The sequence below is a fragment of the Rattus norvegicus genome, chromosome 18 (assembly GCF_036323735.1).
Source record: "Rattus norvegicus strain BN/NHsdMcwi chromosome 18, GRCr8, whole genome shotgun sequence".
Lineage (NCBI taxonomy): Eukaryota > Metazoa > Chordata > Mammalia > Rodentia > Muridae > Rattus > Rattus norvegicus.
In genome coordinates, this window is record NC_086036.1 from 25,136,052 (window position 1) to 25,161,474 (window position 25,423).

Here is a 25,423-nt window from a genome sequence, read left to right on the forward strand (position 1 = left end):
ATCCCACCTTACCTTTCCAACAGCAAAGTTCAATAGCACTAATTCCCCAGCAAAATGTGATACGATCACTACTCTTCAACTTAACCGTCCCAATATGTGTGTGGTGGCAGCAGACTCTGGTTCTGTTTGACTGCCTGTGCTGGTTTTGGTGCTGAGTGCTCTCTGCGTTTGCCATTGCATACGTTTCCGTGAAGTGTATGTTAAGGTGTTTGCCTCTTTTGATCGGCTTGCTTGCTCGCTTGCTGCTTAATTCTTTATATTGTTTTGTCTCTAGGTGCAGGCATAGTTTGGGGACTTGCACATTCTACACAAGCACATTACTTCTGAGCTTCAGCTGCAGTTTTCAGTTTGGAGACTGCTCTCCAGGCTGGCCTCATGTTTTCAAATCTCCACCCTTTGTCTCCAGAGTACTGGGATGCAGGTATGATTCACCAGGCCTAGCCACTGCTTCAATACAATTTGTTTTTCTGCCTTTGTAAAATACATGATTTTCAATTATTCTGTGGGACATATCTTTATTTTGGCAATATTTTAAGTAAAGCAATCATTTGTCCTTTGGCAAGACCCACTTTATGGCTCTTACTTGAAGGTCATTTCTAGGGACTCTTACTCGCCAGAAACTTTGTTCCTTAGAAAGTACTTTTAAAGTACTGACTTACTAAGGATATTTCTTACAAAATGGTGAATGTGAAAACTGAAGCTCATTTCATGTTTCTGCAAAATGATGAGTGAATGGCTTTTGGCCCTCCTCTCCTTTGGCTAGTATATAACTATTTGCCTGTACAGGAATATCATAAGAAAGTTTTTATAAGTTAAAGATGATAATTATATGTGTGTTATGTCCACAGTTTCATTAAAATAACAAACTAAACACTGCTTTAAAAGGTATAATAAAAATTCAATTAAAAAAATCAGTACATATGGACTACACTGATTTTACACAATTTGGAAAGTTTTTTTCTACTTATGAGTTTTCTCTTATTTCCCTTATATTCACAAATTAAACAAAACATTAAAATGTATTGATTTACTTTAAAGTTCATTCCTGATATTTTGTCTTTTGTGGGAGACTAAGAATTATAAAGACTTTTCTAGCATTGGCTGCTGAGGTAGGGGCAAGTATAGAAGTTGGCAGGAGAGGGATGACTGCCTGGTGGGGTGGTGGTATTTCAGAGTTTGGAGGTGATAGTGAGAACAGACCTGATAATATTCATGGACAGCAGTTATAGCCTGTCCACCTTACGTCCTTACAGCCTTTTCCCTGGTCATGGTCAAGGACAGCAGATACATGCCATACCCTCAGACCTCCCATGTCTCTCTCCTGCTCCCTGTTTTCCCTGCTTTCACTTTCTATATGCCGAGAGTACTAAAAGCAGCCTAGATCTCTGCACAGAGAAGAGGTAGCATTTATTCACCCATGGCTCAAGACTGGCCTCATCATGGCTTGCAGTTTGTGTTTTCATGACAACTGAAGCACCCCTCCTTCCTCCCTGCTCTCAGCTCTTCTATCCACTGGGCTCACCCATGAGCTATTGTTACTGCTGCCCTATGTCAGCTCTCCTCAGCTTGGCAGAGGCTGGTTGAGGTTTGAAAATCATCTTTCACCTAATACTTCCTAAATAGCCACATTTGAGCTCCTGTCCTGATCTGTGAAGTTGATTCATGTTTCTTTCTTTAAACATAGTTGCTGCATTTTGTCTGTCTGGAGCAGTGCTGCCTTGGAGGAGGAAGGTAATCAGTGCTGTGTTCCTCAGAAAGACAAGGGCAAATCTCACCTTGAATAGATTTGTATCAAGCTTGTCAACTTGATATGCCATTGATACCAATTTCCCCTTTGTGTACACACAGTCTACATAAACAGAAGCACTCCTGCCCAACATGCTGATAAAGTTAATTTGCTCTGTGATAATCTGAAATTCTTTAGAGACACTAGAATATTTCACCTAGGACATGCAGACCCCAGCTGCAGTGTGTGAAGGAAAACACAAAGTCACAGAATCCGTGATCAGTGCAAGCAGGAAACAAGGCTATCACATTGGACTAGGTCATGAAAGAAGCCACTAGTGATGTCATCCAAAAGCTGATGGTCTCTGGACACAACTTTGGCCCTCTTTGGCCTAGGAGCAGGACTGTGCTAAGAAATACAAGGAGGAGCTCACAAGCTATCTTTTTATCTTATTCATTCATTTTCACTCATTCTCTTTACTTCCTTATCTTAGCACCAACCCATCCTCTCCTCCAGTTCCCACCCTTACCAATACCTCCCTCCATTAACCCCTCCCATTCTCCTTAGAGAATTGGAAGACCCCTTGGGTAGCACCCTGCTCTGGGTCATCCAGTCACAGCAGAACTAGGTGTATCCTCTTCCACTGAGGCCCTACCAGGCAATCCAGTTAGGGGAAGGGGATGCAATGGCAGGCAATAGATCAAATACTGCTTCTGTTCCAGTTGCTAGGAGACCCACATGAAGACCAAGCTACACATCTACAAATGTGTAGGGTCCTAGTTCCAACCTCTGCATGCTCTTTGGTTGGTGGTTCAGTCACTGTGAACCCTCATGGGCCCAGGTTAGTTGATTCCGTAGATCTTCTTGTGGTGTCCTTGACCCATCTGGCTTGCTCAATTCTATCCCCTAGTCTTACACAAGACTCCCTGAGCTCCACCTAATGTTTGGCTGCAGGTCTCTGCATCTGTTTCCATCAGCTGCTGAATGAAGCCTTTCAGGAGACAGTTATGTCAGGCTCCTGTCTGCAAGCATAACAGGTTATCATTAATAGTGTCAGGGATTGGCTCTCTTACATGGGATGGGCAAGTCATTTATTGTCCATTTCCTCAATCTCTGCTCCTTTTTCTTTTTCTTTTTTTTTTTTTTTCAGAGCTGGGGACCGAACTCAGGGCCTTGCGCTTGGTAGGCAAGTGCTCTACCACTGAGCTAAATCTCCAACCCTCTGCTCCTTTTTCTTTGTGCATCTTGTAGGCAGAACAAGTTTAGAGGTGTTGTGGAAGGGTTGATGTCTCCCTCCCTTCACTGGAAGTCCACCTGACTACAGGAGGTAAAGAGGATCAGGGAACTGGAGAGAGTTAGGAGTGAGGACAGAAATCAGTGGGAGCATCTCATGGACTAGCTGGAGACCTTGGATCAGGGAGGCACTGGGTACTCTATGGGGGTGACCCTAGCTGTGATTTCTACCAGTGGGGCATATAGAGACTGAAGTGACCACAAGGTACCTTTTGAATTTATGCTTGTTTGAAAATCGTTCTTTGCCTTGCAGATAATTGTGCTTAAGCGCTGCCAAGGAACTTCAGAATAATTATTTCACGGTTTCAAGGTTTAGAGTTCCAGGTAACATTGGGAGGCTTTCTTTAGTCGTTTGCAATAATTGTCCTTCTCCAAGGCTGCTCACACAATCTTAGGTTATTTCTCGAGTCTGATGAGAAGTTAGGGCATTAAATATGTTCAAAGGAGGCTGAGTGATTTGGGGGATTTGGAGTTCCACTGAGGTCATCCAAATCAGAGCCTTTCACTTGGAACGAACAGATGCAGGGATTTAATAAAAACTAACACCTGCTTAGAGACCTTTATTGCAGTAGGCACGAAAGTCCTGACTCCACCTTAGAACATGATTAAAATTGCCTCTGATCACAGTGCTACTCATTCTCGCCGCTCACGTGAAATTTCTTGTGATAGTGTTCCCCATGATGGCTGCCAGAATAGAACGTCCTCTGAGGACTTTGCCTCCTCAACAGAAAAATCTTGGGCTGATAACTTCCTTCCCTTGACATTGGAAACTGCTCTGCTTCCCTGGTTGTCAACCTATTCTCTTTAACGGCGTTACCCATTCCTTTCACAGTGTACAGATGTTTGACACACAGTTGGTGTGAGTAATTGTTCATAGACTCAGGAATGCGTTGACAACCATTCAATACAGCCTCAGAATTACACTGGATACGTACACATTAGTGTTTAAATCAGTCTATACGCTATGAGATCATGGCAAGAGTCTACTTACTTATTATGGAGAACCATGTCTAGCACTTATTATGTGTCAGACCACAGATTGGGCACAGTTGGAACCTCAAAGACAGAGGCAGAATTCCTGTCCTCTGGGAGGGAGGCTGGTCTAGTGAGAGATGCTTCTAGGAAGAGAAGCCTGAGTCTCACAGGAAAGAACAAGCTCTTCCAGTCTTAGAGGACAAGGAAGCCTTTCCTAGACGGTGAGCTCGAGACCAGTTAGATCACATAAAGTTGGAAGAAAGGACCTGATTCCGCACCTGTGCCATGGCACTCTCATGCCCTCTCCACATTGTCCCACAACAATGGCCATCATAAAATTTAAGAATTAAGAAATAAGTCAATTAAAGTCAATCAAGAAGATTAATAGGAAGCATGCAGATTTGTGCAAGTATAGGTGAGAGACCGGAGGAAAAGTGACGTGAAGCAGAGAACACATCTCAATGTCGGACTCCGAGGGAATGAATATTAATGGAGAAAGACCAGGAAAGGTTGGGACTAGGCTTGGTCAAGGACATGCAGAATCAGGAGAAAGTCCAGATGAGACAATACACAACGTGAATCTTCACACGTTAATGCCACCAAAAGTTAGACCCTTCCCTTGCAAACTCATGGATGAGATTCCCACAGGATGGCACCCTAACAGAAGAAATCCCGGCTCTCCCATCAACACCTTGACTGACTTGCCAGCTCTCTCAGAGTAAACCTCCAGCAAATATCCCCTGATGATGAAAGCGAAGGACATAGTCTGCTCTAATCTTGGGTGCCGAAGCACAGGTGTTCCTCTGATTTCACAAACAAACAACTCCTCTTGAACACTGATCTATTTTCTGACAACCCACAAGTGATCCTCCCAGGATTTATAATGCCTGAATTTACCACATGAGCAATGAGCTGCTTCCTGTTGACCTTGGACACATCACTATCAGATATCCTAGGAGACCAAGACATGTCTTAGTTTAGGTGAAATACTACAGCCATTTAGGCATCCCTGCAATATACATCTGGCACCTTAGAGTCACTCTGCTTCTTGGTGATTTTTATCTTGGAATTTCAGCTTATTTCCTTGGGAAGTGCTATTAGCAGCACAGGATGCAGAACTTTACCTATCTAATAAGCAGACCCAGACATGGACATTCTAAGCCCAAGCTGTGCCTCAAACGATTGTTTAAGCAGTCGTTTAAAAACATGGTATTCATTAGCGTTGCCTAACAATGTGGACCTCTACTTTCCATGTCTCAAAGCCCTCTGTTGGAAAGGTGCTCCTCGGTGACATAAGGTAAGAATCAGATATTATCTGTCACAGCCCCTCCCCTGTCTAGGCCCTCTCCTAAGCTCTGTGGGTCTTGATATGATGTATTATCATTCTGAACGCTCTCTCCCCAGTAGGGATGCCTTAAATCATGCAAACTTCATAGGGTCTCCAAAGACTTGGTTCCTCAGAGGTTATTTATATGATGTCAAGTCCAGATCCATCTATGTGACAACAGAACACCTGTCAGCTCCTGCTAAATTGAGCTGGCCCAGGACAATGGCAATTGTTCCAAGCTGCTGCACCTCCTGGTTTTCTCCCCTGGTTTTCCTTTAAGGCACTATTGTATCAAAGAGAAGGAAGGACGTGACTAAGAAAAGGAAGTGTGTGTCTAAGTAATTTTAAAAGCATATTTTTCAAATGACAAAGCTCCCCTCCCCACACCAAAGCGAGGACTTCAGGCATAGCTAAGGACACTGCTGATGGGAACATAGCTCTTGAAAGGCTCACTCTCTCCCCCACCTGCCTGTACTCTCTTTCTGTGTCTTGAGCTTTCCTTAGTTTTCCCAGCATTCTCTGCCTCCCTGAGCCCAATTACTTCACAGTGTGTTTGCCTTTCTCCCCCCGCCCCCAAGTCGCTCAGAGATGTGCCTACTTTCGGCTTTAGCAGTGTCTGCATTTCTTCCACACACAAGAACCTCGCTGTGCTGTGCATGCTGTGGGTACTCATTGATTACCTGTATCTCTTGGAGCTGGCCCAGTCCTTTTGCTGTCTCTCCTAGCTTCTTTGCCCATTCTTCGTACTCTGTGACATCCCCATTAGCCACATTTTTAGGTAACACTAATGAATACCATACAGTTATCACGAGAAGTCGGTCCCAGTAGCATTTAGCCCCTGCAATAAGAAAAGAGGGAAGAGTCTTGTTCTTTGTGGTCTCAAGCCCTTAGTAGCAGAAGCTGACTTTACTGTAAAACTGCTAGCTTCAGGCAGAGATAGGTATGGTGTCAAGAGCCCAGCTATGATGTGAGAGTACATACATGTGTACACGCATCATGTTTACTCCATAAAACATAAAATCATGTACACCTGGCATGAACCCCAGATTCAACCCCACCACATGCTAGAGCTGAGCTTTTGAGGAAGCTCTCTCTCCTTTCTGTGAACTTTGTATTGATTCTTTGTGAATTTCTCATCATGCACCCCAGTCCCACTCATCCCCCCCCTCCCTTTGTACTCACCCTTTGTCCTTGCAGCCTCCCGGCAAGAAATAAGATAAGCTAGAACAAAAAATATATATATTGTTACAGAAGCTGTAGTGAGTCATACTGTGTTATACAGTATACTTTTGTCCACACATTTTTCCTTGCAAATGTTCATTGCAATGAGTTGTCTGCCTGGTTCAAGGCTTCTGGCTCCTGCTACACTGTTTATACTGGACCTTCACAGGAACTCCTCTTGGATAGCCTGCTGTTACACTGTGTCATGGAGATGTTGCAGCTTTGGATCTGCAGAACCATCCCTTTCACCCACTTCAGTAGATCACCGATGTGGTAGATGTTGGGGTGGGCCAACCCAAAGCCCTGGATGTGGGCCTGGGAGGTGGCTGAGTCGGTCAGCCTGCCAGCTCTCCTACTCCACATCATCAGGGAGATCTCTCCATGGTTGTCTTGGCTAGATCTCCCAGTACTGCAGTTGGCAAACAGCAGGGTCAGCTCTCCTGGTCTCAGGTCTTGGGGGCAAACTTGCCCATGGCTTCACCACCAGGTCCAGCTCTACTATGCAGTCCAGGCAAGGCACCCCCTGCCCAATGCTGTAACCTGTAAGAGATGGGACCAGTTTTTCTGCTCTCATTACCTGGGGGTCAGCTCACCCACTTGCTGAAGGCTGGAAGAGGGCGGGGAAGGGGGAGAAACTATTTCTCCCTCACTCATGCCGCCCATTGGAGGATGAGGGATGGGGCTGCTCTCTTATGCATACATCCTGGAGGCAGATTCACCTCTACCCCTGCCACCAGGGTCAGGTCTACTGTGCTGCTTAGGAAAGGTGCAGGGCCCACTCTTCTGAGTGCTGCAGCCAGTGAAGGGCAGGGACAGCTTTCTGGCTCTCATGACCTGCTCTCCTGCCACAGAAGAGGGGCAGGTAGGTATCTCTCCCTCTCCCATTTTTCCCTTTTGTGTAACCACAGGCTTTTCCATCTGAACCATTTGTTCCCTGAAGTAACAACTCTGAGACTTCTTACATATGAATAAATGCCTAGGCCAATAGCTTTGTCTGGTTTCCCTAGCTCATGACTCAATTACCCCATTTAAACTAGTCTAAGTTGTGCAATATGGTTAGATACCTCTCCTCAGATCCATGTGTCTGTCCCCATCAGCATTTGGAGTGGATCTTTTGTGCCTGACTTTCCCAGAGTCCTATCTCTCTCTCTGCTGGATGTCTCACCTTCTAATCTTGCCTCAGCTCATTGGCCATAGGCGTTTTTATTGAGGTGATGCCTCCATACAGTACAAGAGGGTCTCTCTACATTTCCCCCTATGAAAACTATCAGGTAAGACTTGCATTTGCTCTATCCAGTCCATATGTATTTGGTAACCTTGGAGAAAGTATTTTACTATCTATCTTATCTTGGTAAGTTCAGAGTTCTGTACCTAAATCAATTTCTATCACAACTACCATTACCAATCTAAAAACATTTTCTCAGATCCTGAAACGCTTTCCTAAATCCCTAACAACATAAGCTTACCTGCAGGACTATAACTATTAGTCTTCAAAGTCTTGAGAAAGAATAATCAGCTTAGGATGCAGACCATGTAGGCAAGTCACTTCTAAAACTACAGAACTGACAGAAAGGCCAGCGGCCTGGACAGACCCACACAATTTCTCTGTGACATTGGAGCACCCATCTTCCACCTTCTGGCCCTGGAATATCTGACAGATATTCCGTAAAGCAGGAAATATGACAGACTTGCCTACCTCGTTCTTGCAAAGCTTTGCAGTTGACTTCCCTGGGTTTTGTTTGCCCGGTTTGGATAGCATTCAGTCTGTAGTTGAAGCAAGGGCGCTCTCTTGCCCAGTGGCAGCTTGCCACACACGAAGCAAACGCCATGTGGAGGTTCTTGGAGGCTCACCATCTTCTTTGACGTAGAAGGAGGGTGCTGCCAGGAGCTGACCTGTCTATTGTCAAAAAGACCTTTCAATAACAAAGCATCTTTATACATCATATTCTGTAGATCTCTGACGTTTTTGAAAACTATCTATCTCTCTGTTATCTATTGTATATCTGAATAGGCAAATGTTAATTGTTTCAAGCTATTTACTACCTATCAACCTTGGAAGCACATTTCTGTAATTAACTAAGCTAGTATTTAGCACAACTATTGCTTTGCTTGTCCGACTATTACCTTGCATTTCTTAATTATCTAAAAAGTTTTGCAAGAGATTTCAAGGACTAGAACTTCACATTACATAGATAAAATACCTTAAACAAGAGTTGAAACATATATACTTAATATACTGTAGCAAAATATGGTCTTAATCTGTGTCAATGTACAAAGTCCGAACCAAATGTAAAACTATTTGGCTTGTTGACATTCTTTGGTTTAAAAGTACATTCAATAATGTACCCTTTTATCCTGATATTCCTATATCTCTTCATTTTTCTCTCTATCCTTTCTCCCCTCTTTCTCCCTAACACTAGATAGAAGAGAAAGAGAGATAGATGCTTCAAATGGCATAGAGAAAGAGAAACAGAAATCCCTGAATCTAACCTCGCTCATTTTGTTTCCTCCCTGTGCAAGTCTATAACAACTTGCACCCACCCCCCTTCAATGACAAACGTGCTTCATTCATTGAATGACCTAAAGTCATTCACCCCACCTCTTGGGACTGGGGACATTGCTCTCTTAAAATTGTCTTCCTCTGACTTGGGGAGTCAGTCTTCTTTTGAGAGCCCTTCCAAAAATTGAGATAGTGGTCAGTGCTAAGAAAGCTAGCTGTAGCATTTGGTGACCAGCCTCTGAGTTCTGGGAACGTTCAGGGCTTAACTGAAGTCCTAAGTAGAAGAGTTTGTGATGCCGGATGATCTAGCTAGCCGGTTTGAAATTGTCCCCGATGCAGATTTTAAAGGAAACATCAAGACTGCTAGGGTAGGATCAAGCAAGATGCAGGAGTAAATATGTCTCAACGTGTCAGCATCCCTGAGGGTGAACTTGTCAGGGCTGCATGGATTTCACTGGTGACTGTCAATATATAAACTTTCTCAGTAATATACATTCCTGAATTAACACATGTAGGAAATGAGTAGTGTGTGCAGTTCAGTTAAAAATGATTCTCTCCTGCCTGTTTGAGCAAATAAAGTATCTTTCTTTATAAGTTAGCTAGGATTGTATAACAAAACTGTAATATAAAATTCTGTCTATGCCATTTGAAAGGATGGCATGATACATCTTAAGGACTCTGTAGCCAGCAAGAGTTGTGGGCCGTGCATAGCTGAAGTTCTGGTTGGAGACATGGTCATGTCTCAGCCAGCTTCAGAGCTGTTCCCATGGAGAGGGATCATCATATATTTTACCTGTTTTGTTCTTCTTGGTTTCTTCCTTCATGGAAGGAAGGAGGTCTCTGGGAGACCTCATGACCCCCTCTGTTCTGTGAGCATTTCCTTTAAAGTCCTCTTAGATCTCTCCAGAATTGCTTGACCTGTAGGGTTGTAAGATATCTGTCACATGTTTTATTCCAAAATATCTGAAGAAAAAGAAAAAAACCTGTTGTATTCTAATGGGTACGTGTGTGTAGGCACCATCAACTTCAATCTGCAAAGGCATTTTAAAGGGGGACACGGTCTCTAATAAATACGCCATCTTGAACTCATATTGAAGGCAGAAGGCCATTGGAGTTCTGAGTATGCGTCAGTAGCATGGTGTGTTAACATGGGAGCACCTATCCTAGTTCTCCAGACTCTACAAATGGAAACATAAGCTATTGTATGGCATCCCTGTAAAGTAGCTCGAAACATACTTTGGACTCTTAATTCAATGTATTGCATCTCTGTGGATGGCCATTCCATTTCCTGAAGGCCCTGAGGGTTTTTCTCATCCGGAACTACCTTTCCTTGCTGCTATTGTAGATTCCAGATTTGGTTCTTCTAAAGATTCTTAGATTTAAAGAATTCTCCAACCTCTGTTCTATGGCACCAGATCTAACATTCTTTCAGTCTTCCCTTTCTCCAAGTCTTTTATTCTGATCTCCTTTAAAAGGATAAAGATTGCAATTGTTATTGAAAAATATTATTATTTGCATGCTGATCAGCGAAACATAATTATACAGGGTCCAAGTGCCCTCTATCATTGTGTTTTTTCCTAAATCTTTTACGTAGAAAATACTTTCTTTTAATCTCTCTCTCCTTAATGACTTTCTTATTTTCAAAATAAACATTTCTTCCTGTGATTTTTTTGTACACAGTTTCTTATTTTTCTTTAGTACTAAGAACATTTTTAAGCATATTGTACATCTTTAGAGGTTTTTCTCAGTCTGGGCCTGGCTACCGTTGCCTGCCACCATTCTCCACCGTGCTGTGCAGGCCAAGACTTAAAGGGCCAAGCCTCGGGCCATGACCTACTATACCGAAGAGGTGGTCCCGCAATACTGTGAGCCATTCGAAGGCTTCTCCGTGGTATCTGCCAGCTGCTACTGCAGTGGCTGACCCAGAAAACTGCGGACCCTGCCCACCGTGAGTGGACTTGCCTGAGAGACCGCTGTGTGTCTTCAGCATTGGCTCACTGAGCCAGCTGTTCACAGGCCCTTCAAGGATCCAGTAGTGGGTCACCAGCCTTGCTGTACAACAGGGGCTCTAAAGGAACTGCATTAGGCCTCTCTGCGGTTTCCTACTCCCACCGTCTGCTGGCTCCTATAGCTAGAAAAATTTCAGCTGCTCTGCTCACAGAGCAGAGTGCTAAACTGTCCTTCTAAGTGGTTTCTCAGGCTCTAAGCCTGGGTTGTAGCATCACATTCAGTGCGCCGTTTGTAACTACTGGCTTTCTCACTTGGCCTTGTTGTTCCGTGAAACAAGGACTCTGAGACTTCATATGCCTAGGTCTTTAGCTGTGGCTCATTTCTGCTAGCTCTTACTTCAATTATCCCGTTTGAACTAACCCAAGTCATGCCACATGGCCGGTTACCCCTCGTCAGGTTTATTCATTGTGTCCATCAGAGCCCGGGCGAACCTTCCGCACCTATTTTCCAGGATCCTATCTCTGTCTGCTGGCTGCCCCACTATCTGGTCTTGCCTTAGCTCATTGGCTGTAGGCTCATTGACAGGTGATGCTTCTGTACAATACACGAGATTCTAAACCTTTGGTAACCACTGAAACAAAAACACAAACAAAACAACCAAAAAACAACAAACGAGCAACAACAACAATAAACCTGCCATCTGCACGGTCTTCTATAAAGCAAACCCGTGATCTGCGTTACCTTCCATTGGTAAAAGCTGTCAGAACTTCGCCTTCAGCCTTGGCTAGAAGAAGCATGCAACATACGGATATGACAATTCTGTCACCCACATATGAGGTTACAGCAGAGTATTAGGTCCTTGGTAAAAGACTAAACACTGAATTCCCATTGGCTGCCTCTCTTTCTATTGCGGGAGCACTCACTCCAGTGGGACACATTCAGCTTTCCTTTCAGGTCGCCTGTTTCCCTAGTTTGGTCTGGTTTTTTGGCATGAGAGCGCTAACCCTTCCCTGGGATCCTCGACTACTAAGTTTCACATCTTTCATTAACACTTACACTTAAGCAGCTCATTCTAATTCTCTCCCTTCTGTTCTGCATGAACTATCTGCTGGCAGTTGCTATGCCAACCCCAAATCCTGGGGTCCTGCTGCTCAATCGCAAGCTATCATTAGCATATTTTTAATAGCACCTGATTGCCCTCTGAAGACCTTCTAGTAACCGAACTGCATTACTTCACAGTGTCGTGAGACTTGATTGCATATTTACTGCGTAGATTAGGAAGAGACTATCCCGAGCTGCACAGCTAATCTCCCATGCTGGGCCTTTCACGAGTGCCAGGCTGGTTTCTTGGGCCCCATCTGAAGAGAAGAACATGACAATTTTGTGACCCACAGAGGAATCAGGTCTTATGCCCTGGAGCTGACTTACCATAATGCATAAGGCTGTCATTGCTCTTAAATGGAAGCATAGTGCTTTCCAGGAGTTAAGGAATTGAGCAGGGGTGCTATCATGACGGTGATTTTCTAACTTAAGCCAAACAAATGGAGGAAGAAATGCTCTTCAGAAGCCAGAGACTCTACAGGAAGAGATTAATGAAAGAAAGGTGAATTAAACGTTCTTGAAAATAAAGAATATTATTTGAAAGCAAACAATTAAGATCATGTAAACTTAAGTTGCTTCTTAGAGGCACGGAAAGCCCTCAGCTGGGCTGAGATGAGTAGACTTTTGGTACCTAAAGTGAAGACTGAAGGAAACTGAAAATTGAAAATAAAATTTGAGTGAAACAAACAAACAGAATACATGTTGTGTGTTAAAAAGACTTGGGGAGCTCAGATGTTTGTGGGGATGTGGCAGATAAATCAAATGGGTGATGGGAATCCAATGGAAGATGGGAGAAGGCAATGGATACTTAGCATCAATTGCGTAAATATAACTGAAATAAGGACTGTATTCCTAGACAGCATAACTCCAGTGCCACCACCATCTCTTTATAGAGCTAAAGAAGGTGAATATGATGTCCTAAAAAAAAAAAAAGAAAAAGAAAAAGAAAAGAAAAAAACCAAGCAAACGAAACCCATACCTTCCATTTTTAAACTTTTGAACATCTAGTTATTGTACAGTAACACTGGTTGGCTCAGTGATAGAGTGCTTGCGTGGTTCTCAGAGTTCAAGACAGTTGCACACACATGCACAGACACACACACACACACACACACACACTAAAAATTCAGTATCATGTCTTATATTCAGGTCTTTAAAGTAGTTTGACTTAGTATTTTTGCCTCTTTATTGAATTTTAATTGTCAAATAAAATTTGTGTCTGTAGTAACAATGTGATGATTTTATTTATGTATACATTGTAGAGACATTCAATCAAGTTAGTTAATATTGTTTACAATGTATTTTCTTGTGGTAGAAATGTCAAAAACTTATTCTTGTAGTAATTTTGCGACATACAATACATTATTGTTAACTGCCATTACCAAACAGTGTAATACATCATTAAAACTCATGCCATTCTAGCAGAAATTGTGCTTTCATCAACATGTCCCCGTTTCCCATCCTGTCACCTCCTCCCTCCAGCCAACCTTTGCTGAACATTTGTTTCCCTGATTTCTTTCTCACACTGTTTGTTGTTTGTATACAGGAGAGCTACTGATTTTTGTGAGGTAACATTGTACCCAGCTGCTTTGCTGAAAGTGTTTACAGACTATAGGAGTTTCCTAATGAAATTTTTAGGGCAACTTATATATGCAATTATATGAACTTCAAATAAAGATACTTTGAGTCCTTCCTTTCCATTTCTATCCCTTCGGTCTTCAGCAGTTGCCTTATTGCTTAGCTAAGACCTCAAATACTATCTTTTTTTTTTTTTAACTTGAGTATTTCTTATATACATTTCGAGTGTTATTCCCTTTCCCGGTTTCCGGGCAAACATCCCCCTCCCCCCCCTTCTTTATGGGTGTTCCCCTCCCCATCCTCCCCCCTTGCCGCCCTCCCCCCAACAATCTAGTTCACTGGGGGTTCAGTCTTAGCAGGATCCAGGGCTTCCCCTTCCACTGGTGCTCTTACTAGGATATTCATTGCTACCTATGAGGTCAGAGTCCAGGGTCAGTCCATGTATAGTCTTTAGGTAGTGGCTTAGTCCCTGGAAGCTCTGGTTGATTGGCATTGTTGTTCATAAGGGGTATCGAGCTCCTTCAAGCTCTTCCAGTTCTTTCTCTGATTCCTTCAACAGGGGTCCCGTTCTCAGTTCAGTGGTTTGCTGCTGGCATTCGCCCCTGTATTTGCTGTATTCTGGCTGTGTCTCTCAGGAGAGATCTACATCCGGCTCCTGTCGGCCTGCACGTCTTTGCTTCATCCATCTTGTCTAATTGGGTGGCTGTATATGCATGGGCCACATGTGGGGCAGGCTCTGAATGGGTGTTCCTTCTGTGTCTGTTTTAATCTTTGCCTCTCTCTTCCCTGCCAAGGGTATTCTTGTTCCCCTTTTAAAGAAGGAGTGAAGCATTCACATTTTGATCATCCATCTTGAGTTTCATTTGTTCTAGGCATCTAGGGTAATTCAAGCATTTGGGCTAATAGCCACTTATCAATGAGTGCCTACCATGTGTGTTTTTCTGTGATTGGGTTACCTCACTCAGGATGATATTTTCCAGTTCTGACCATTTGCCTACGAATTTCATAAAGTCATTTTTTGATAGCTGAGTAATATTCCATTGTGTAGATGTACCACATTTTCTGTATCCATTCCTCTGTTGAAGGGCATCTGGGTTCTTTCCAGCTTCTGGCTATTATAAATAAGGCTGCTATGAACATAGTGGAGCACGTGTCTTTTTTATATGTTGGGGCATCTTTTGGGTATATGCCCAAGAGAGGTATAGCTGGATCCTCAGGTGGTTCAATGTCCAATTTTCTGAGGAAACTCCAGACTGATTTCCAGAATGGTTGTACCAGTCTGCAATCCCACCAACAATGGAGGAGTGTTCCTCTTTCTCCGCATCCTTGCCAGCATCTGCTGTCACCTGAGTTTTTGATCTTAGCCATTCTCACTGGTGTGAGGTGAAATCTCAGGGTTGTTTTGATTTGCATTTCCCTTATGACTAAAGATGTTGAACATTTCTTTAGGTGTTTCTCGGCCATTCGGCATTCCTCAGCTGTGAATTCTTTGTTTAGCTCTGAACCCCATTTTTTAATAGGGTTACTCAAATAGTATCTCGAATAGGTCTGGAAAGAGTGGACAATGTTGTCTGTTTCTTATTTTAGTCAAAATGCCTGAGTGTCTGTCTTTATGTTTAGATTGATATTGGCTGTGGGTCTGCTATAAATTGCCTTTATTATGTTAAGGTATGTCTCTTGTATCCCTACTCTCTCCAGGACTTTATCACACACACACACACACACACACACACACATACACACACACACACACACACACAAATGTTGAATTTTGTTGTTGTAAAAATATAAAAAATAAAAAAGTAGGATTGTCTTTCATCGCAACTAGGTCACATTGCAGTGCCCCATGATAGCTGCTAGATATCGTGGTAGAAACACATCCCAACTCCCACGCAGGTGGCCCAGTGTCTCCAGCCATCACTCACTTTCCTACACTCAAACTGTCACATAAAAGAACACACAACACAATAATCTTTGACCCAATTGATAAGATATAATTGCCCACTTAAACATACAAAGCCTGGTGCCATCCATCCCTTAAGAACATTAATAACAACCTGTAAATACAAACAGCAGAATCTTAAAGTCACCTGCCATGGCTTCTCTCCCTCTCTCTCCTGTCTCTTCTCCTTTCCGTTCCAGTCTCCTCTTCCTTCAAACTTCTCTCCCGCCCATCCTTCCTTCTCCTCCAATGACAGGCCTCTTCCTATCCTGTACCTGCCCCTCACCTGTATTTTACAAATTCAATGGGGAGAAGGTTCTGGTGAAGTCACCTGACTCCTGAGTAGTGACTAGGCAGCTGTCCTTGGGGCAGTGGAATTAGCATCAAAATATAGATAACTCCAGGGCAAATCACAACAGAATTTTATCAAGATTTTTTTTTTGCGTCTAATGAGATTATATGGTTCTTGTCTTTCAGTTTGTTTACATGGTAAATTAAATTTATCAATTTACATATGATAAACAATTCCGGCATCTCTGACACCTTCTTTGTTATGGTGAATGATCTTTTTGTTGTGTTTTTGGATTCTGTTTGCAAGTATTTTATTAAGAATTTTTTGCATCTATGCTCATAAGGGGGATTGTTCTGTAATTCCCTTTCTGTGTTGGGACTTTATGTGGTTTAGGATTTCATAAAATGAATTGAGCAATGTCTTTTGTGTTACTATTTTGAAGAATAATTTGAGGAGTATTGGCATTAACTTTTCTTTGAAATATAATAGAATTCTGCACTGAAAGCCTTCTGGTCCTGTGCTTTTTTTGATTTGTAGAATTTTTTTTTTTTTTTTGGTTCTTTTTTTCGGAGCTGGGGACCGAACCCAGGGCCTTGAGCTTCCTAGGTAAGTGTTCTACCACTGAGCTAAATCCCCAGCCCCTGATTTGTAGAATTTTAAACACAGTTTCTATTTCACTAGGGGTTAGAGGCCAGGAGTTAAATTGCTTATCTGACCTTGATTTAATTTTGGTAAGTGATACATATCAAGAAAAGTATCCATTTCTTTTAGATTTTCCAATTTGTTGGAATACTGGTTTTTAAACTAGAATTCTCTAGATTTCTTTGATATCTACTGTTGTGCCCCCATTTTTATCTTTAATTGTGTTAATTTGCATCCTCTTTCTCCTCATTTTAGTTAATTTGACCAGTTGCTACTTACTTTCTCAATAAATTAACTTTTTGTTTCATTGAATCTTTGTATTGTTTTGTTTTTATTTTACTGACTGAGTTCAACCCTTCCTGAGTTTGATTATTTCATGCCATCTATTTCTTTTTGCCGAGATTTCTTTTTATTCTAGAGATTTTAGGTGTGCTATTAAGTCACTAGTATGAAATCTCTCCACTTTTTATGTATTTTCTTAGTGCTATAAATATAGTGAATTATGTATGCACTTAGTACACTGCGTCCCATAAGTTAGGGTGTGTTATATTTTCATTTTCTTTTAATTCTAGAAAGTCTTAAATAACTTTTTAAATTTCTGTCTTGACCCATTTTTTATTCTGTAGTGAATTGTTCAGTTTCCATGAGTTTGTAAGGTTTCTGTTGTTGTTTAAATCCAGCTTTAATCCACGGTGGTCAGATAGAATGCATGGTATTATTTCAACTTTCTTATGTCTGTTGAGATCATTTGTGGCCAAGTATGCAGGCATTTTTGATAACTCAATGGTCAGGGATTTGTTGATTCCTGTTATTTTATTCTTGTGGTGTGTGTGTGTGTGTGTGTGTGTGTGTGTGTGTGTGTGTGTATGCACATGCGTTTGTGTGTTTCCCTCTATTTTAATTTGATGGCCTAGGATTATTTAGGATTATTTATTTCTTGTGTTCTGTTGGGTGTGGTTAATCTCTTCAGGTTCAAGCTTTCTTTCTAGCATCTTTGGTAGAGCTGAATTTGTAAATAAATATTGTTTGTATTTGGTTTTATCTTGGAATGTAGTTCTTTCTCCATCTATTGTGACTGAAAGTTCTGCTGAGGATTGTGGTCTGGGCTGCCATCTGTGGTCTATTGGAGTTGGTAGAACATCTGTCCAGAGTATCCTGGCTTTTAGAATCTCTCTTGAGAAATCAGGTGTAATCCTTCCTCTGTTACTTGTTCTTTCTCCCGTGAAGCTTTTAATATCCTTCCACTACTGCTGTTCTGTGCATTTGGTGTTTTGATTATTATGTGCTGATGTGAATTTTGTTTTTGTTTGTTTGTTTTAGCTATTTGATGTTCTATATACTTCTTTATAGGTATCTTCTTATTTAACTTAAGGAAACTTTTATCTATGATCTTGTTGGAAATATTTTCTGGGTCTTCACCTGAGTTTCTTTTCCTTTCTTGATTCCTACTATACATAGATTTGATATTTTCACATTTTCATAGTGTCTTATTTTCTAAGATTTAATGTTTACTTTGACTGGGATGTCCATTTTTCCATCTTGTCTTCAATGCCTAAGTTTTTTTCCATCTCTCATATTCTGTTGGTGAGACTTGACTTTGAGTTTCCTGTTCAAATTCCTCATTTTTTTTTTAATTTCTGGGATTCTCTCAGTTTGAGCTTCATTTATCAGTCCTATTTCCCCTTTCCGGTGTTGAATTGATTTATTCATCTCCTTTCACTGCTTGTTTGTGTTTTCATAGATATTTTCAAGCGATTTACTCATTTCCTCTTTAAGGACCACTATCATATCCATAAAGGCTATTTTAAAGTCCTTGTCTTGTGCTTCTGCTGTGTTGCATTTCTCAGGGCTTGAGGTGGTAGGATGGCTGGGCTTTAGTGGGGCTGTTACTGGTTGTGTTTTTAAGCTGTCATCTACACATCTGGGTTTACAATGAATGTAATTTTATCTGCTGATATCTGCTGGTCTTATCTTTATTGTAGAGATGTTTTCTTCCTTGGTTTCTGTTGTTCTTTCTGGTTCTAAGCAGAGTGGGCTGACTGTGTGTTCCCTGATAGGGGATACTTCTGGGATCCTGCTGTGTGTATCTACTGGGGTTCTGGGCACAATATATTTCTATGAGCTGATTCTTAGGAATGAAGATGTATTGAGGGCTTCTTAGAAATGAGGATGTGCTGATGGGGTCCACCGGTGGCAGGAAAGCAGGGTGTTTCACCAGAATCTACCTAGTTTCTGGGGAATAAAGCAAAGAGTGAAGACAAACTCCTCTGCTGGCTTTCTGCTCTCCTTGCTTCTCTGGCAGGCTTAGCTGATGTATTCCCAGGGAATGGCTGATGGAGATGGGAGATGGGATAAAGTCATGTGTTGGGGGCCCATAGGTTGAAGGAGATCTGTGGAATGCTCTGGAGAAAGGGTCAGAGGAGGGTAGGCTGAAACAGTTGATTTTCTATAGAGCTGAGGTTGAGACTGAAGATTTAGATTTGGAAAATAGGAGAGAGAGTCTGACCACCTCCATATCTTCACTTCCAAGAGCAGAAACAACAAGTTTTCAAGTCTTCTCTCAGAAGATTCAGCAATCAAGAGACCACAGAGTCGTAAAATATCGCATTTGGTAGATTCTGCCAGAGTAGGTTCTGTCCACAGAGGAGACAGATACCTCATGCTTTCTACTGTGTTATTTTCCGAGAATTCGCTTAGAGGTAAGCCATGTTAAGTTTTTGCACTAAGATATTATTAAAGTGTTGAACCTGACTTGAGAGCTTCCTCCCTGAAGACTAACTTTCATGAGACCAAAAGGCATTTTGCAAGTTTCCAGGAAAGCAAAGCCATCAACATTTCTGTCTGGTTATAATGCTTATGAATCACAACACATGACACAGGATCTAGCCCTAAGGGTGCAGTAGTGGCATTCATAGCTTTGTAGTAACCAACAGTTCTAAACTGAACTGAAGGCAAGAGGGACATCATGCCTAGTACTGGAAACCTAGCCAATTACCCAAAGTCAGTGAAGGGGAACCTGCAGCTACCATTTTTCTAAGGTAGCATAATTCCTGTTTGAAATATTTCTATTATAGATAGGTAAGTATAAGTATCACCTATATTTATACATTACAAAGAAATTTCTCCTTGCAGCAAATGGAGACCAGTAGAGACAATCACAGCCAATCAGATTTCAGAGAACAAAGAACCATGCGGTACCCAACCCCAATACTTACAGCTACAAAACAGTTCCTACATCTAAGGCTCAGGGACCATAGAGGAAAAGGGAGTGGAAAGATCCTAAGAGCCAGAGGAGAGGAAGTTCGCTGTGAGGCTTGTCTCCTAGAAATATCCGAGAAGCAAAAAGACATCTGCCTAAACAGAACTAAGCAGGGATGGCACTGATGGACAGACATGCTAACATGGCAGGAGGCCATCTCCTGGGACCTTAACCCTAAACAAAGAACAGCAGACTGTAGCATGTAGTTTTATGCTCTACCCACTGCACTAAGAAGTGACTGCATTACCACCTGCTCCCTCTCAGCTTCCCTTGAATCCGTGGATAAAAGACACAGTTTTTCAACTCCAGCTTGTTTTCTTGGTTCAATTGCAGGGCACTACCATCTCCAGCCTAGAGATGTGCCCTTATCTATACTCTTAGCTCCGTACTTCCTGCTTGGCCTAGACTTCGGTGGTTGGTCCCACCTAGTCTCTGCCAAACATCCCTGACCACCTGCCTTCCGTAGTGGTCACAGGCCCCAATTCCCCCTGAGACCTCACATGGCTGCTAAGTTCTCCCTCCAAAGCATAGCAAATAACTCCCTTCTCCCTCCTTGCCTCTCCCTCTCTCCCTCCAGGGACCTGGAAGTCCTGTCTGTCACTTCTGCCCAGCATTCAGCCCATGGCTTTCCTACTGACAGATCAAGAATCAGTTGGAGAACAGTAACTTAGAATCAGAACTGTTCCCTACATCAGACAACTCAGGAATGCTGAGAGTAGAGGAAATAGTCTTGCCCAGAGGAAAACCTCAAAATTGGTTATTCAATACCAAATGGTCAGCTATGAAGTCATACATATGAGTCACATTTTACAAACTGATCAGGATGTATACATGTATTTAGGAACACACACAAGACACACAGATATATACACACACAGGCATACACACAGGCACACACACAGGCATATACACAGGCACACAAAGAGACACACACAGGCACACACACACAGAGACACAGACATACAAACACAGGCACACACATGCACAACACAGGCACACACAGAGAGACATACACACACAAGTATACACACAAAAATGCAGGTATACACACACACACACACACACACACACACATACATCAAGGATTAAAGAACAATATTTGATAGGAATAGTAGCTGAGGTTAGATGCTAATATCCCTCCACAGGAGGAACATTTTCCAAAGCCTAGGCTTTAGTTCTACATAATCAAGCAATGACCAAAAAATGGGGAGGATGATGAGTGGGCTACACATGCAAAAGGCAGTTAAAGCAAAAGAGAGCAAGGCAGGATTGCCTGGGACGCTCACAGGAGCGATGTCACTCGATCCGTCATGCGGAGGGCTGTTGGATTTGAGAAACAGTAGAGATTAGTGGGGACTTTTTCTGGGGAGAAGCACAATCAGACCACGAGTTCAAGGAGAGTTGAGAAGATTTCTTCTGCCTTGGGCAGACTGAGCCATCATAAAGACAGTGCTGAGGAACATAAATAAGTATGAACACAGAGGCAGACATGACTGCTTGCTTACAGTATTCCACAGGGTCTTAGAGGCACTCGGGATTGAATTTATCTTGACCGTGCAGGTTCAGGTATTTGGCTAAACTGCCTGAAAAGCTCACAGCTTAAAGAGCGTCTCTTGGTGTTCACAGTATGTAGTGGCTATTCCTGCTTGTCGACTTGACTATATCTGGAATTAGCTATAATCCAGAGTTGGAAGGCTCACTTTTGATCCTGATCTTGAGGCTGGGAGATACAAGTTTCTGACCTGGATCTTGGTATGGAGATCTTGAGGCAAAGTGGCTATGGATTCCAGGAGCTTAAGGTAAGGAGGTATCTGAGTTCAAGGTCACCTGGGACCAAGCAAGTCCAGACCCTGGCGTGGCGGTGCACACCTTTAATCTGGGACATGCCTTCTGCTGGAGACTTACAAAGGGACATTGGAAGAAGGAAGAATCTCTCTCTCTCTCTCTCTCTCTCTCTCTCTCTCTCTCTCTCTCTCTCTCTGCCTGCCTGCCTGCCTGCCTGCCTGCCTGCCTGCCTGCCTGCCTGTGGGACGGAGCCACTGCTAGATACGTAGACTTCCATTCAGAGCTGCTGCTGAGCATAGTTGGGGAGTTGGACTACAGACTGTAAGTCATCAACCAATTCTCTTACTATACAGAGACTAACCATAAGTTCTGTGACTCTGGAGAACCCTGACTAAGACACAGTATTTACTTAAACTATGTTCATGTGGACACACTTACGCCCTAATTTTACACTTACCTAAACCTAATTTTATTTCCTCACTCATTTTTATTACTTCTGTGTGCTGCCATTGTGTTCATAGATTGGCAGCTTAATTTTGAATTTCATTTAGAAGTTTTGGGCCTCTAACTGGAATTTTTTTCAAGAAGTCAAACATTCATTTGTTTACAAGGAAAATTATAGACGCCATCTCTGACTTTAATTGTATGTGTTCCTCCAGCCTTGGTTAATTTCAACATTAATTTAAATTTAACTGGTCAATAATTAGAGTACGCATTATGTACGCATTATTACAGTCTATGCACTGAGCGTGCACACACACACACACACACACACACACACACACACACACACACCTTTAAACTAGACCTGACTATTCTCTTGTTCCTACAGAACTGCTTAACAGCCTTTCCAGGCGAAGTCATGTGGAAAGCAGCGCCATAGTGTTAGTTAGTTCATGCTCCACTGAGGAATTCCTGGGGAGGAACATGCAGCTGTAGACCAGGGTCCCAGGAGGATGTCAACAGGGTAGAGGACAATCAACAAAGAGAATGCTAATTAAAAATCCAGTTAACCTCCAAACAATAATAAATCAGAAAGTTAGTCAAGCTGGTTGGACTGAATGGGACAGGAGCCAAAGCATCAAATAAGGGTCTGAATCAGATGACCGGAAACAGAGCCAACATGGGAAGTTACCCTGGAAGTCGGGGACATTGCTCTGGCAACATTTTACGCACAGGTTGGTGAAGCCAGCCATAGTAGCATCCAGGCTGGATGGATTCAAGTCATTTGATGGGAAAATAACAGCACTAAGACGGTTTTGCAAGCACTAGTTTGCCAGTGTTGGTCTTGTCTGTCAACTGAAAGAGCTGTACCAACTTCCACGCTCGGAGAATGAAAACATTCACACGCACACGCGTGCGTGCACACATGCACAGACACATGCAATCTGCATTCAGCACCTGAAGTTTTGAGCTAACACTTCTCTTCTATCCAGCCAGACCTCCCTTAAACTTTGCAAATCTATTCTTGGTAAATGTGCTGAAAATATTAATCTGCTCCAGACAACATGTGAGGAGAGTAAACAGCTAAGCCAGAGAGCCAGAGCATATATCCTTCCTCAGCAGTGACAGGTACCCATGAGCCTTCTCTAGGGAGGAAATGAGTGTCTTCATGTCCCTAGATTAATTGCCCGAATATGGGAAAATGCTTGTGCTGTGGGGGTGCTGTACTGTAAAAATCAAATACGCTGACCAGGGTCTAAGACAGAGTAACGTGTGCCAACTTTGTCCAGGGTAGCATAAACTTGCCTTAGCTGTTTCCTGAAGATAGGAGCTGGAATTCTCCTGGGTAAAGCTGACTGAGCTCATAGGTTTCACCCTTGGCCTACTTTGTTTATCTCCAGACCAATGAAGCATTCAGTCTAGACCGTACAGTATTTCAAACGGCTCCTGTCACTTCTTTCCCAAGCATCTGGTTTTCCTCAGCTCCCCCCACCCCCACTTGTGACTCACCCTGTATAGCCTTGCACTAGGATTCAAGAACTTCCGTGAAATGTCCTGTCCTGTGCCTGGGTCACTGAAAACAACTGTGGAAGCCTGGGACCCGACCTCCAAGGTGTCTTATAAAATAATACCAATGAGTATTTTTTTTTCTGTAGATAAAGAATGTGAGACATTTGACTGTGACTCTGTACTTGACTTCAGAGCAGCCAGGAAACAGAACTCCTGCCCTTCTGGGTTCCTCCTGGGAATGTCTCACAGTGGAAACATGAAGGTCCTACCTCATTTACAGTCCTGTAGCTTTCATGCACTTAATACCACAGGACACGCTACTTTTGTTTTTCCTTCTTTTCTTTTTTTTTCTTTTTTTTTTTCCGGAACTGGGGACCGAACCCAGGGCCTTGCGCTTGCTAGGCAAGCGCTCTACCACTGAGCTAAATCCCCAACCCTTTTCCTTATTTTCTAAAATGTTTAAATTCCCACCAGTGAACAAGTCGTCACCGAGATCCATTGATTATCAACAGCATGAATTATTGCGTCCTGCCTCAGCAGAGGTACACACCAAAGCTCTGATATTATAATGTGTGACCATATATGATATCAAGAGAGATAGAAATGGTATTATGATTGATATAGGTGATGATAGTGACAGAGACAGAGAGATAGACATAGACACATACAGACAGATGATAGATAGATGATAGATGACAGATAGATAGATAGATAGATAGATAGATAGATAGATAGATAGGTAGATAGAATCTCCTGGGAATAATCAAGTTTTTATTTTGCACAAATTATGATTGAATCTACTAAAAAACAAATACTAAGATATGATTATCAGGCAAAGGGGGGCATTATACAAATAAGAAAGCTGTTTGTCAACTCCAAAGTGAGCTGAAGAAAAAAAAATCACCCCATGTAAAGGAACATCAAACAACAGGGGATGGATCATGTGTCCCTAGACCTAAATTTTATGTGGCAGACACATTGTTGGTAATGGAGTTTGGATGCTTTAGAAAGAGCTTTGTACTTGGCATTTTAGGAAGGAAGGGCAGAAATTTTTTTCTTTTCTTTTTTTTTTTTCCGGAGCTGAGAACTGAACCCAGGGCCTTGCACTTGCTAGGCAAGCGCTCTACCACTGAGCCAAATCCCCAACCTCAGAAGGGCAGAAATTAAATGTTGAGTATATAGTAAGACCTTGTTCTAGTTCAATACAGCCATCCAAAAGAGATAACCAGCAGCTTCGAGAGATTATGAGCCCAGAACCAGTGTGGTCCTCTTTACTCTCTTAGAGATATACCACACTAGCTCACCATCAAATACAGATACCAGTAAAGATAGTCACAACAGAGGCACTGGAACCCTCAGAGTAAAGATCACATAGGTATTGATGTGCTTAATCTAAACTACAAGACACGGGCAACATAGTTATTCATAAGGATACTGGCAGACTGTGGGAAACAGTCCTAAAGCCCTACTTCTGGATCAGTGACGTTCTGAGCTTATCTCACTAAGGAACAAATAGGGAGATATGGTTGTCAGAGGGAGAAGAGGCATTATACAAATAAGGAAGCTATTGTCTCGATGTGGCCAGCAGGACCATTTCCAGGGAGATGGGAGGTTATGAAAAGGTACTTGGAATTCTACTGAGGGAGACAGGTAATGGGGAATGTGGAGCAGAGTTTCCAGTAAGAGAAAAGCTAGACATGCTGATGACAGGTGAGCATTTTGTCACTCATAAATCATCTCATTATAATTTGTCCTTTGGTTGCACTAGAAAGCACTCATGAGTGTGACAGTCAGTGAATTATTAAGATTTTTTGGTATCCTTGGTATCTTTATTTCACAGAAGAGGAAACATTGTTCTGTAATAAATTAACACAACATT